Raw genomic sequence first — 14,570 nt, forward strand, 5'->3', positions numbered from 1 at the left:
AAGGACAAACGAGTTTGAGCTTGTTTTGACTGAAGGAATTAGTGTTTATGAGCAAAAATACCAATTTGGCCTTAACTCGCAAAAGTAAGGCTATTCCTGTTTTTCTTTCTCAAACAAGGTCATTTAAAGGGGTTTATGCATGGAACATACTTAGAATTGATATAAATTAAGGAAAAAAGAGTTTGAACTTGTTTTGACTGAAGGAATTCATTTTATAGCAAAAATACCAATTTGGCCTTAACTCGCAAAAGTAAGGCCATTCCTGTTTTTCTTTCTCATACAAGGTCATTTAAAGAAGTTTATGCATGGAACCATCTTAGAATTGATATATATTAAGGACAAAAGAGTTTGAACTTGTTTTGACTGAAGGAATTCATTTTATAGCAAAAATACCAATTTGGCCTTAACTCGCAAAAGTAAGGCTATTCTTGTTTTTCTTTCTCAAACAAGGTCATTTAAAGGGGTTTATGCATGGAACATACTTAGAATGGATATATATGAAGGACAAAGGAGTTTGAACTGGTTTTGACTGAAGGAATTGGTGTTTATAAGCAAAAATCCGAATTTCAACTTAACTTGCCAAAGTAAGGCTATTCTTGTTTTTCTTTCTCATACAAGGTCATTTAAAGAAGTTTATGCATGGAACCATCTTAGAATTGATATATATTAAGGACAAAAGAGTTTGAACTTGTTTTGACTGAAGGAATTCATTTTATAGCAAAAATACCAATTTGGCCTTAACTCGCAAAAGTAAGGCTATTCCTGTTTTTCTTTCTCAAACAAGGTCATTTAAAGGGGTTTATGCATGGAACATACTTAGAATGGATATATATGAAGGACAAAGGAGTTTGAACTGGTTTTGACTGAAGGAATTGGTGTTTATAGCAAAAATACCAATTTGGCTTTAACTCGCAAAAGTAAGGCTATTCCTGTTTTTATTTCTCAAACAAGGTCATTTAAAGGGGTTTATGCATGGAACATACTTTGAATGGATATATATGAAGGACACAGGAGTTTGAACTGGTTTTGACTGAAGGAATTGGTGTTTATAAGCAAAAATCCGAATTTCAACTTAACTCGCCAAAGTAAGGCTATTCTTGTTTTTCTTTCTCATACAAGGTCATTTAAAGAAGTTTATGCATGGAACCATCTTAGAATTGATATATATTAAGGACAAAAGAGTTTGAACTTGTTTTGACTGAAGGAATTCATTTTATAGCAAAAATACCAATTTGGCCTTAACTCGCAAAAGTAAGGCTATTCTTGTTTTTCTTTCTCATACAAGGTAATTTAAAGAGGTTTATGCATGGAACATACTTAGAATGGCTATATATGAAGGACAAAGGAGTTTGAACTGGTTTTGACTGAAGGAATTGGTGTTTATAAGCAAAAATCCGAATTTCGACTTAACTCGCCAAAGTAAGGCTATTCCTGTTTTTCTTTCTCATACAAGGTCATTTAAAAAGGTTTATGCATTGAACATACTTAGAATGGATATATATGAAGGACAAAGGAGTTTGAACTGGTTTTGACTGAAGGAATATGTGTTTATAGCAAAAATACCAATTTTGCCTTAACTCGCAAAAGTAAGGCTATTCCTGTTTTTTTTCTCAAACAAGGTCATTTAAAGGGGTTTATGCATGAAACATACTTAGAATGGATATATATGAAGGAAAAAGGAGTTTGAACTGGTTTTGACTGAAGGAATTGGTTTTTATAAGCAAAAATCCGAATTTCAACTTAACTCGCCAAAGTAAGGCTATTCTTCTTTTTCTTTCTCATACAAGGTCATTTAAAGAAGTTTATGCATGGAACCAACTTAGAATTGATATATATTAAGGACAAAAGAGTTTGAACTTGTTTTGACTGAAGGAATTCATTTTATAGCAAAAATACCAATTTGGCCTTAACTCGCAAAAGTAAGGCTATTTCTGTTTTTCTTTCTCAAACAAGGTCATTTAAAGGGGTTTATGCATGAAACATACTTAGAATGGATATATATGAAGGACAAAGGAGTTTGAACTGGTTTAGACTGAAGGAATTGGTTTTTATAAGCAAAAATCCGAATTTCGACTTAACTCGCCAAAGTAAGGCTATTATTCTTTTTCTTTCTCATACAAGGTCATTTAAAGAAGTTTATGCATGGAACCATCTTAGAATTGATATATATTAAGGACAAAAGAGTTTGAACTGGTTTTGACTGAATGAATTGGTGTTTATAAGCAAAAATCCGAATGTCAACTTAACTCGCAAAAGTAAGGCTATTCTTGTTTTTCTTTCTCATACAAGGTCATTTAAAGAGGTTTATGCATGGAACATACTTAGAATGGCTATATATGAAGGACAAAGGAGTTTGAACTTGTTTTGACTGAAGGAATTGGTGTTTATGAGCAAAAAATACTAATTTTGCCTTAACTCGCAAAAGTAAGGCTATTCCTGTTTTTCTTTCTCAAACAAGGTCATTTAAAGGGGTTTATGCATGAAACTTACTTAGAATGGATATATATGAAGGACAAAGGAGTTTGAACTGGTTTTGACTGAAGGAATTGGTTTTTATAAGCAAAAATCCGAATTTCGACTTAACTCGCCAAAGTAAGGCTATTCTTCTTTTTCTTTCTCAAACAAGGTCATTTAAAGAAGTTTATGCATGGAACCAACTTAGAATTGATATATATTAAGGACAAAAGAGTTTGAACTTGTTTTGACTGAAGGAATTCATTTTATAGCAAAAAATACCAATTTGGCCTTAACTCGCAAAAGTAAGGCAATTCCTGTTTTTCTTTCTCATACAAGGTCATTTAAAGAAGTTTATGCATGGAACCATCTTAGAATTGATATATATTAAGGACAAAAGAGTTTGAACTTGTTTTGACTGAAGGAATTCATTTTATAGCAAAAATACCAATTTGGCCTTAACTCGCAAAAGTAAGGCTATTCTTGTTTTTCTTTCTCAAACAAGGTCATTTAAAGGGGTTTATGCATGGAACATACTTAGAATGGATATATATGAAGGACAAAGGAGTTTGAACTGGTTTTGACTGAAGGAATTGGTGTTTATAAGCAAAAATCCGAATTTCGACTTAACTCGCCAAAGTAAGGCTATTCTTCTTTTTCTTTCTCAAACAAGGTCATTTAAAGAAGTTTATGCTTGGAACATACTTAGAATTGATCTATATTAAGGACAAAAGAGTTTGAACTTGTTTTGACTGAAGGAATTCATTTTATAGCAAAAATACCAATTTGGCCTTAACTCGCAAAAGTAATGCTATTCCTGTTTTTCTTTCTCATACAAGGTCATTTAAAGAAGTGTATGCATGGAACCATCTTAGAATTGATATATATTAAGGACAAAAGAGTTTGAACTTGTTTTGACTGAAGGAATACGTGTTTATAGCAAAAATACCAATTTGGCCTTAACTCGCAAAAATAAGGCTATTCCTGTTTTTCTTTCTCAAACAAGGTCATTTAAAGAGGTTTATGCATGGAACCAACTTAGAATTGATATATATTAAGGACAAAAGAGTTTGAACTTGTTTTGACTGAAGGAATTCATTTTATAGCAAAAATACCAATTTGGCCTTAACTCGCAAAAGTAAGGCTATTCCTGTTTTTCTTTCTCAAACAAGGTCATTTAAAGAGGTTTATGCATGGAACCAACTTAGAATTGATATATATTAAGGACAAAAGAGTTTGAACTTGTTTTGACTGAAGGAATTCATTTTATAGCAAAAATACCAATTTGGCCATAACTCGCAAAAGAAAGGCTATTCCTGTTTTTCTTTCTCATACAAGGTCATTTAAAGGGGTTTATGCATGGAACATACTTAGAATGGATATATATGAAGGACAAAGGAGTTTGAACTGGTTTTGACTGAAGGAAATGGTGTTTATAGCAAAAATACCAATTTGGCCTTAACTCGCAAAAGTAAGGCTATTTTTGTTTTTCTTTCTCAAACAAGGTCATTTAAAGGGGTTTATGCATGGAACATACTTTGAATGGATATATATGAAGGACAAAGGAGTTTGAACTGGTTTTGACTGAAGGAATTGGTGTTTATAAGCAAAAATCCGAATTTCAACTTAACTCGCCAAAGTAAGGCTATTCTTGTTTTTCTTTCTCATACAAGGTCATTTAAAGAAGTTTATGCATGGAACCATCTTAGAATTGATATATATTAAGGACAAAAGAGTTTGAACTTGTTTTGACTGAAGGAATTCATTTTATAGCAAAAATACCAATTTGGCCTTAACTCGCAAAAGTAAGGCTATTCTTGTTTTTCTTTCTCATACAAGGTAATTTAAAGAGGTTTATGCAAGGAACATACTTAGAATGGCTATATATGAAGGACAAAGGAGTTTGAACTGGTTTTGACTGAAGGAATTGGTGTTTATAAGCAAAAATCCGAATTTCGACTTAACTCGCCAAAGTAAGACTATTCTTCTTTTTCTTTCTCATACAAGGTCATTTAAAGGGGTTTATGCATGGAACATACTTAGAATGGATATATATGAAGGACAAAGGAGTTTGAACTGGTTTTGACTGAAGGAATTGGTGTTTATAAGCAAAAATCCGAATTTCGACTTAACTCGCCAAAGTAAGGCTATTCCTGTTTTTCTTTCTCATACAAGGTCATTTAAAGAAGTTTATGCATGGAACCCACTTAGAATTGATATATATTAAGGACAAACGAGTTTGAGCTTGTTTTGACTGAAGGAATTAGTGTTTATGAGCAAAAATACCAATTTGGCCTTAACTCGCAAAAGTAAGGCTATTCCTGTTTTTCTTTCTCAAACAAGGTCATTTAAAGGGGTTTATGCATGGAACATACTTAGAATTGATATAAATTAAGGAAAAAAGAGTTTGAACTTGTTTTGACTGAAGGAATTCATTTTATAGCAAAAATACCAATTTGGCCTTAACTCGCAAAAGTAAGGCCATTCCTGTTTTTCTTTCTCATACAAGGTCATTTAAAGAAGTTTATGCATGGAACCATCTTAGAATTGATATATATTAAGGACAAAAGAGTTTGAACTTGTTTTGACTGAAGGAATTCATTTTATAGCAAAAATACCAATTTGGCCTTAACTCGCAAAAGTAAGGCTATTCTTGTTTTTCTTTCTCAAACAAGGTCATTTAAAGGGGTTTATGCATGGAACATACTTAGAATGGATATATATGAAGGACAAAGGAGTTTGAACTGGTTTTGACTGAAGGAATTGGTGTTTATAAGCAAAAATCCGAATTTCAACTTAACTTGCCAAAGTAAGGCTATTCTTGTTTTTCTTTCTCATACAAGGTCATTTAAAGAAGTTTATGCATGGAACCATCTTAGAATTGATATATATTAAGGACAAAAGAGTTTGAACTTGTTTTGACTGAAGGAATTCATTTTATAGCAAAAATACCAATTTGGCCTTAACTCGCAAAAGTAAGGCTATTCCTGTTTTTCTTTCTCAAACAAGGTCATTTAAAGGGGTTTATGCATGGAACATACTTAGAATGGATATATATGAAGGACAAAGGAGTTTGAACTGGTTTTGACTGAAGGAATTGGTTTTTATAAGCAAAAATCCGAATTTCGACTTAACTCGCCAAAGTAAGGCTATTCTTCTTTTTCTTTCTCAAACAAGGTCATTTAAAGAAGTTTATGCTTGGAACATACTTAGAATTGATCTATATTAAGGACAAAAGAGTTTGAACTTGTTTTGACTGAAGGAATTCATTTTATAGCAAAAATACCAATTTGGCCTTAACTCGCAAAAGTAATGCTATTCCTGTTTTTCTTTCTCATACAAGGTCATTTAAAGAAGTGTATGCATGGAACCATCTTAGAATTGATATATATTAAGGACAAAAGAGTTTGAACTTGTTTTGACTGAAGGAATACGTGTTTATAGCAAAAATACCAATTTGGCCTTAACTCGCAAAAATAAGGCTATTCCTGTTTTTCTTTCTCAAACAAGGTCATTTAAAGAGGTTTATGCATGGAACCAACTTAGAATTGATATATATTAAGGACAAAAGAGTTTGAACTTGTTTTGACTGAAGGAATTCATTTTATAGCAAAAATACCAATTTGGCCTTAACTCGCAAAAGTAAGGCTATTCCTGTTTTTCTTTCTCAAACAAGGTCATTTAAAGAGGTTTATGCATGGAACCAACTTAGAATTGATATATATTAAGGACAAAAGAGTTTGAACTTGTTTTGACTGAAGGAATTCATTTTATAGCAAAAATACCAATTTGGCCATAACTCGCAAAAGAAAGGCTATTCCTGTTTTTCTTTCTCATACAAGGTCATTTAAAGGGGTTTATGCATGGAACATACTTAGAATGGATATATATGAAGGACAAAGGAGTTTGAACTGGTTTTGACTGAAGGAAATGGTGTTTATAGCAAAAATACCAATTTGGCCTTAACTCGCAAAAGTAAGGCTATTTTTGTTTTTCTTTCTCAAACAAGGTCATTTAAAGGGGTTTATGCATGGAACATACTTTGAATGGATATATATGAAGGACAAAGGAGTTTGAACTGGTTTTGACTGAAGGAATTGGTGTTTATAAGCAAAAATCCGAATTTCAACTTAACTCGCCAAAGTAAGGCTATTCTTGTTTTTCTTTCTCATACAAGGTCATTTAAAGAAGTTTATGCATGGAACCATCTTAGAATTGATATATATTAAGGACAAAAGAGTTTGAACTTGTTTTGACTGAAGGAATTCATTTTATAGCAAAAATACCAATTTGGCCTTAACTCGCAAAAGTAAGGCTATTCTTGTTTTTCTTTCTCATACAAGGTAATTTAAAGAGGTTTATGCAAGGAACATACTTAGAATGGCTATATATGAAGGACAAAGGAGTTTGAACTGGTTTTGACTGAAGGAATTGGTGTTTATAAGCAAAAATCCGAATTTCGACTTAACTCGCCAAAGTAAGACTATTCTTCTTTTTCTTTCTCATACAAGGTCATTTAAAGGGGTTTATGCATGGAACATACTTAGAATGGATATATATGAAGGACAAAGGAGTTTGAACTGGTTTTGACTGAAGGAATTGGTGTTTATAAGCAAAAATCCGAATTTCGACTTAACTCGCCAAAGTAAGGCTATTCCTGTTTTTCTTTCTCATACAAGGTCATTTAAAGAAGTTTATGCATGGAACCCACTTAGAATTGATATATATTAAGGACAAACGAGTTTGAGCTTGTTTTGACTGAAGGAATTAGTGTTTATGAGCAAAAATACCAATTTGGCCTTAACTCGCAAAAGTAAGGCTATTCCTGTTTTTCTTTCTCAAACAAGGTCATTTAAAGGGGTTTATGCATGGAACATACTTAGAATTGATATAAATTAAGGAAAAAAGAGTTTGAACTTGTTTTGACTGAAGGAATTCATTTTATAGCAAAAATACCAATTTGGCCTTAACTCGCAAAAGTAAGGCCATTCCTGTTTTTCTTTCTCATACAAGGTCATTTAAAGAAGTTTATGCATGGAACCATCTTAGAATTGATATATATTAAGGACAAAAGAGTTTGAACTTGTTTTGACTGAAGGAATTCATTTTATAGCAAAAATACCAATTTGGCCTTAACTCGCAAAAGTAAGGCTATTCTTGTTTTTCTTTCTCAAACAAGGTCATTTAAAGGGGTTTATGCATGGAACATACTTAGAATGGATATATATGAAGGACAAAGGAGTTTGAACTGGTTTTGACTGAAGGAATTGGTGTTTATAAGCAAAAATCCGAATTTCAACTTAACTTGCCAAAGTAAGGCTATTCTTGTTTTTCTTTCTCATACAAGGTCATTTAAAGAAGTTTATGCATGGAACCATCTTAGAATTGATATATATTAAGGACAAAAGAGTTTGAACTTGTTTTGACTGAAGGAATTCATTTTATAGCAAAAATACCAATTTGGCCTTAACTCGCAAAAGTAAGGCTATTCCTGTTTTTCTTTCTCAAACAAGGTCATTTAAAGGGGTTTATGCATGGAACATACTTAGAATGGATATATATGAAGGACAAAGGAGTTTGAACTGGTTTTGACTGAAGGAATTGGTGTTTATAGCAAAAATACCAATTTGGCTTTAACTCGCAAAAGTAAGGCTATTCCTGTTTTTATTTCTCAAACAAGGTCATTTAAAGGGGTTTATGCATGGAACATACTTTGAATGGATATATATGAAGGACACAGGAGTTTGAACTGGTTTTGACTGAAGGAATTGGTGTTTATAAGCAAAAATCCGAATTTCAACTTAACTCGCCAAAGTAAGGCTATTCTTGTTTTTCTTTCTCATACAAGGTCATTTAAAGAAGTTTATGCATGGAACCATCTTAGAATTGATATATATTAAGGACAAAAGAGTTTGAACTTGTTTTGACTGAAGGAATTCATTTTATAGCAAAAATACCAATTTGGCCTTAACTCGCAAAAGTAAGGCTATTCTTGTTTTTCTTTCTCATACAAGGTAATTTAAAGAGGTTTATGCATGGAACATACTTAGAATGGCTATATATGAAGGACAAAGGAGTTTGAACTGGTTTTGACTGAAGGAATTGGTGTTTATAAGCAAAAATCCGAATTTCGACTTAACTCGCCAAAGTAAGGCTATTCCTGTTTTTCTTTCTCATACAAGGTCATTTAAAAAGGTTTATGCATTGAACATACTTAGAATGGATATATATGAAGGACAAAGGAGTTTGAACTGGTTTTGACTGAAGGAATATGTGTTTATAGCAAAAATACCAATTTTGCCTTAACTCGCAAAAGTAAGGCTATTCCTGTTTTTTTTCTCAAACAAGGTCATTTAAAGGGGTTTATGCATGAAACATACTTAGAATGGATATATATGAAGGAAAAAGGAGTTTGAACTGGTTTTGACTGAAGGAATTGGTTTTTATAAGCAAAAATCCGAATTTCAACTTAACTCGCCAAAGTAAGGCTATTCTTCTTTTTCTTTCTCATACAAGGTCATTTAAAGAAGTTTATGCATGGAACCAACTTAGAATTGATATATATTAAGGACAAAAGAGTTTGAACTTGTTTTGACTGAAGGAATTCATTTTATAGCAAAAATACCAATTTGGCCTTAACTCGCAAAAGTAAGGCTATTTCTGTTTTTCTTTCTCAAACAAGGTCATTTAAAGGGGTTTATGCATGAAACATACTTAGAATGGATATATATGAAGGACAAAGGAGTTTGAACTGGTTTAGACTGAAGGAATTGGTTTTTATAAGCAAAAATCCGAATTTCGACTTAACTCGCCAAAGTAAGGCTATTATTCTTTTTCTTTCTCATACAAGGTCATTTAAAGAAGTTTATGCATGGAACCATCTTAGAATTGATATATATTAAGGACAAAAGAGTTTGAACTGGTTTTGACTGAATGAATTGGTGTTTATAAGCAAAAATCCGAATGTCAACTTAACTCGCAAAAGTAAGGCTATTCTTGTTTTTCTTTCTCATACAAGGTCATTTAAAGAGGTTTATGCATGGAACATACTTAGAATGGCTATATATGAAGGACAAAGGAGTTTGAACTTGTTTTGACTGAAGGAATTGGTGTTTATGAGCAAAAATACTAATTTTGCCTTAACTCGCAAAAGTAAGGCTATTCCTGTTTTTCTTTCTCAAACAAGGTCATTTAAAGGGGTTTATGCATGAAACTTACTTAGAATGGATATATATGAAGGACAAAGGAGTTTGAACTGGTTTTGACTGAAGGAATTGGTTTTTATAAGCAAAAATCCGAATTTCGACTTAACTCGCCAAAGTAAGGCTATTCTTCTTTTTCTTTCTCAAACAAGGTCATTTAAAGAAGTTTATGCATGGAACCAACTTAGAATTGATATATATTAAGGACAAAAGAGTTTGAACTTGTTTTGACTGAAGGAATTCATTTTATAGCAAAAAATACCAATTTGGCCTTAACTCGCAAAAGTAAGGCAATTCCTGTTTTTCTTTCTCATACAAGGTCATTTAAAGAAGTTTATGCATGGAACCATCTTAGAATTGATATATATTAAGGACAAAAGAGTTTGAACTTGTTTTGACTGAAGGAATTCATTTTATAGCAAAAATACCAATTTGGCCTTAACTCGCAAAAGTAAGGCTATTCTTGTTTTTCTTTCTCAAACAAGGTCATTTAAAGGGGTTTATGCATGGAACATACTTAGAATGGATATATATGAAGGACAAAGGAGTTTGAACTGGTTTTGACTGAAGGAATTGGTGTTTATAAGCAAAAATCCGAATTTCGACTTAACTCGCCAAAGTAAGGCTATTCCTGTTTTTCTTTCTCATACAAGGTCATTTAAAGAAGTTTATGCATGGAACCCACTTAGAATTGATATATATTAAGGACAAACGAGTTTGAGCTTGTTTTGACTGAAGAAATTAGTGTTTATGAGCAAAAATACCAATTTGGCCTTAACTCGCAAAAGTAAGGCTATTCCTGTTTTTCTTTCTCAAACAAGGTCATTTAAAGGGGTTTATGCATGGAACATACTTAGAATGGATATATATGAAGGACAAAGGAGTTTGAACTGGTTTTGACTGAAGGAATTGGTGTTTATAGCAAAAATACCAATTTGGCCTTAACTCGCAAAAGTAAGGCTATTCCTGTTTTTCTTTCTCAAACAAGGTCATTTAAAGAGGTTTATGCATGGAACCAACTTAGAATTGATATATATTAAGGACAAAAGAGTTTGAACTTGTTTTGAATGAAGGAATTCATTTTATAGCAAAAATACCAATTTGGCCTTAACTCGCAAAAGTAAGGCTATTCCTGTTTTTCTTTCTCATACAAGGTAATTTAAAGAGGTTTATGCATGGAACATACTTAGAATGGCTATATATGAAGGACAAAGGAGTTTGAACTTGTTTTGACTGAAGGAATTGGTGTTTATGAGCAAAAATACCAATTTGGCCTTAATTCGCAAAAGTAAGGCTATTCCTGTTTTTCTTTCTCAAACAAGGTCATTTAAAGGGGTTTATGCATGGAACATACTTAGAATGGATATAAATGAAGGACAAAGGAGTTTGAACTGGTTTTGACTGAAGGAATTCATTTAATAGCAAAAATACCAATTTGGCCTTAACTCGCAAAAGTAAGGCTATTCCTGTTTTTCTTTCTCAAACAAGGTCATTTAAAGAGGTTTATGCATGGAACCAACTTAGAATTGATATATATTAAGGACAAAAGAGTTTGAACTTGTTTTGACTGAAGGAATTCATTTTATAGCAAAAATACCAATTTGGCCTTAACTCGCGAAAGTAAGGTTATTCTTGTTTTTCTTTCTCATACAAGGTCATTTAAAGAGGTTTATGCATGGAACATACTTAGAATGGCTATATATGAAGGACAAAGGAGTTTGAACTTGTTTTGACTGAAGGAATTGGTGTTTATGAGCAAAAATACCAATTTGGCCTTAACTCGCAAAAGTAAGGCTATTCCTGTTTTTCTTTCTCAAACAAGGTCATTTAAAGGGGTTTATGCATGGAACATACTTAGAATGGCTATATATGAAGGACAAAGGAGTTTGAACTTGTTTTGACTGAAGAAATTGGTGTTTATGAGCAAAAATACCAATTTGGCCTTAACTCGCAAAAGTAAGGCTATTCCTGTTTTTCTTTCTCAAACAAGGTCATTTAAAGGGGTTTATGCATGGAACATACTTAGAATGGATATATATGAAGGACAAAGGAGTTTGAACTGGTTTTGACTGAAGGAATTGGTTTTTATAAGCAAAAATCCGAATTTCGACTTAACTCGCCAAAGTAAGGCTATTCTTCTTTTTCTTTCTCATACAAGGTCATTTAAAGAAGTTTATGCATGGAACCAACTTAGAATTGATATATATTAAGGACAAAAGAGTTTGAACTTGTTTTGACTGAAGGAATTCATTTTATAGCAAAAATACCAATTTGGCCTTAACTCGCAAAAGTAAGGCTATTCCTGTTTTTCTTTCTCATACAAGGTCATTTAAAGAGGTTTATGCATGGAACCATCTTAGAATTGATATATATTAAGGACAAAAGAGTTTGAACTTGTTTTGACTGAAGGAATATGTGTTTATAGCAAAAATACCAATTTGGCCTTAACTCGCAAAAGTAAGGCTATTCCTGTTTTTCTTTCTCAAACAAGGTCATTTAAAGAGGTTTATGCATGGAACCAACTTAGAATTGATATATATTAAGGACAAAAGAGTTTGAACTTGTTTTGACTGAAGGAATTCATTTTATAGCAAAACTACCAATTTGGCCTTAACTCGCAAAAGTAAGGCTATTCTTGTTTTTCTTTCTCATACAAGGTAATTTAAAGAAGTTTATGCATGGAACATACTTAGTATGGCTATATATGAAGGACAAAGGAGTTTGAACTTGTTTTGACTGAAGGAATTGGTGTTTATGAGCAAAAATACCAATTTGGCCTTAACTCGCAAAAGTAAGGCTATTCCTGTTTTTCTTTCTCAAACAAGGTCATTTAAAGGGGTTTATGCATGGAACATACTTAGAATGGATATATATGAAGGACAAAGGAGTTTGAACTGGTTTTGACTGAAGGAATTGGTGTTTATAGCAAAAATCCGTATTTCGACTTAACTCGCCAAAGTAAGGCTATTCTTCTTTTTCTTTCTCATACAAGGTCATTTAAAGAAGTTTATTCATGGAACCAACTTAGAATTGATATATATTAAGGACAAAAGAGTTTGAACTGGTTTTGACTGAAGGAATATGTGTTTATAGCAAAAATACCAATTTGGCCTTAACTCGCAAAAGTAACGCTATTCCTGTTTTTCTTTCTCATACAAGATCATTTAAAGAGGTTTATGCATGGAACCTACTTAGAATGAATATATATTAAGGACAAAAGAGTTTGAACTGGTTGTGACTGAAGGAATTGGTGTGTTTAGCAAAAATACCAATTTGGCCTTAACTCGCAAAAGTAAGGCTATTCCTGTTTTTCTTTCTCATACAAGGTCATTTAAAGAAGTTTATGCATGGAACCAACTTATAATTGATATATATTAAGGACAAAAGAGTTTGAACTGGTTTTGACTGAAGGAATTGGTGTTTATAGCAAAAATACCAATTTGGCCTTAACTCGCAAAAGTAAGGCTATTCCTGTTTTTCTTTCTCATACAAGGTCATTTAAAGAAGTTTATGCATGGAACCAACTTGGAATTGGTATATATTAAGGACAAAAGAGTTTGAACTGGTTTTGACTGAATGAATTGGTGTTTATAAGCAAAAATCCGAATGTCAACTTAACTCGCCAAAGTAAGGCTATTCTTAGTTTTTTTTCTCATACAAGGTCATTTAAAGAAGTTTATGCATGGAACCACATTAGAATTGATATATATTAAGGACAAAAGAGTTTGAACTGGTTTTGACTGAAGGAATTTGTGTGTATAGCAAAAATACCAATTTGGCCTTAACTCGCCAAAGTAAGGCTATTCCTGTTTTTCTTTCTCATACAAGGTCATTTAAAGAGGTTTATGCATGGAACCAACTTAGAATGGATATATATGAAGGACAAACGAGTTTGAACTTGTTTTGACTGAAGGAATTCATTTTATAGCAAAAATATCAATTTGGCCTTCACTCGCAAAAGTAAGGCTATTCCTGTTTTTCTTTCTCATACAAGGTCATTTAAAGAAGTTTATGCATGGAACATACTTAGAATGGCTATATATGAATGACAAAGGAGTTTGAACTTGTTTTGACTGAAGGAATTGGTGTTTATGAGCAAAAATACCAATTTGGCCTTAACTCGCAAAAGTAAGGCTATTCCTGTTTTTCTTTCTCAAACAAGGTCATTTAAAGGGGTTTATGCATGGAACATACTTAGAATGGATATATATGAAGGACAAAGGAGTTTGAACTTGTTTTGACTGAAGGAATTCATTTTATAGCAAAAATACCAATTTGGCCTTAACTCGCGAAAGTAAGGTTATTCTTGTTTTTCTTTCTCATACAAGGTCATTTAAAGAGGTTTATGCATGGAACATACTTAGAATGGCTATATATGAAGGACAAAGGAGTTTGAACTTGTTTTGACTGAAGAAATTGGTGTTTATAGCAAAAATACCAATTTGGCCTTAACTCGCAAAAGTAAGGCTATTCCTGTTTTTCTTTCTCAAACAAGGTCATTTAAAGAGGTTTATGCATGGAACCAACTTAGAATTGATATATATTAAGGACAAAAGAGTTTGAACTTGTTTTGAATGAAGGAATTCATTTTATAGCAAAAATACCAATTTGGCCTTAACTCGCAAAAGTAAGGCTATTCTTGTTTTTCTTTCTCATACAAGGTAATTTAAAGAGGTTTATGCATGGAACATACTTAGAATGGCTATATATGAAGGACAAAGGAGTTTGAACTTTTTTTGACTGAAGGAATTGGTGTTTATGAGCAAAAATACCAATTTGGCCTTAATTCGCAAAAGTAAGGCTATTCCTGTTTTTCTTTCTCAAACAGGTCATTTAAAGGGGTTTATGCATGGAACATACTTAGAATGGATATAAATGAAGGACAAAGGAGTTTGAACTGGTTTTGACTGAAGG

The sequence above is a fragment of the Odontesthes bonariensis genome, chromosome 17, assembly GCF_027942865.1.
Source record: "Odontesthes bonariensis isolate fOdoBon6 chromosome 17, fOdoBon6.hap1, whole genome shotgun sequence".
NCBI classification, from domain to species: domain Eukaryota; kingdom Metazoa; phylum Chordata; class Actinopteri; order Atheriniformes; family Atherinopsidae; genus Odontesthes; species Odontesthes bonariensis.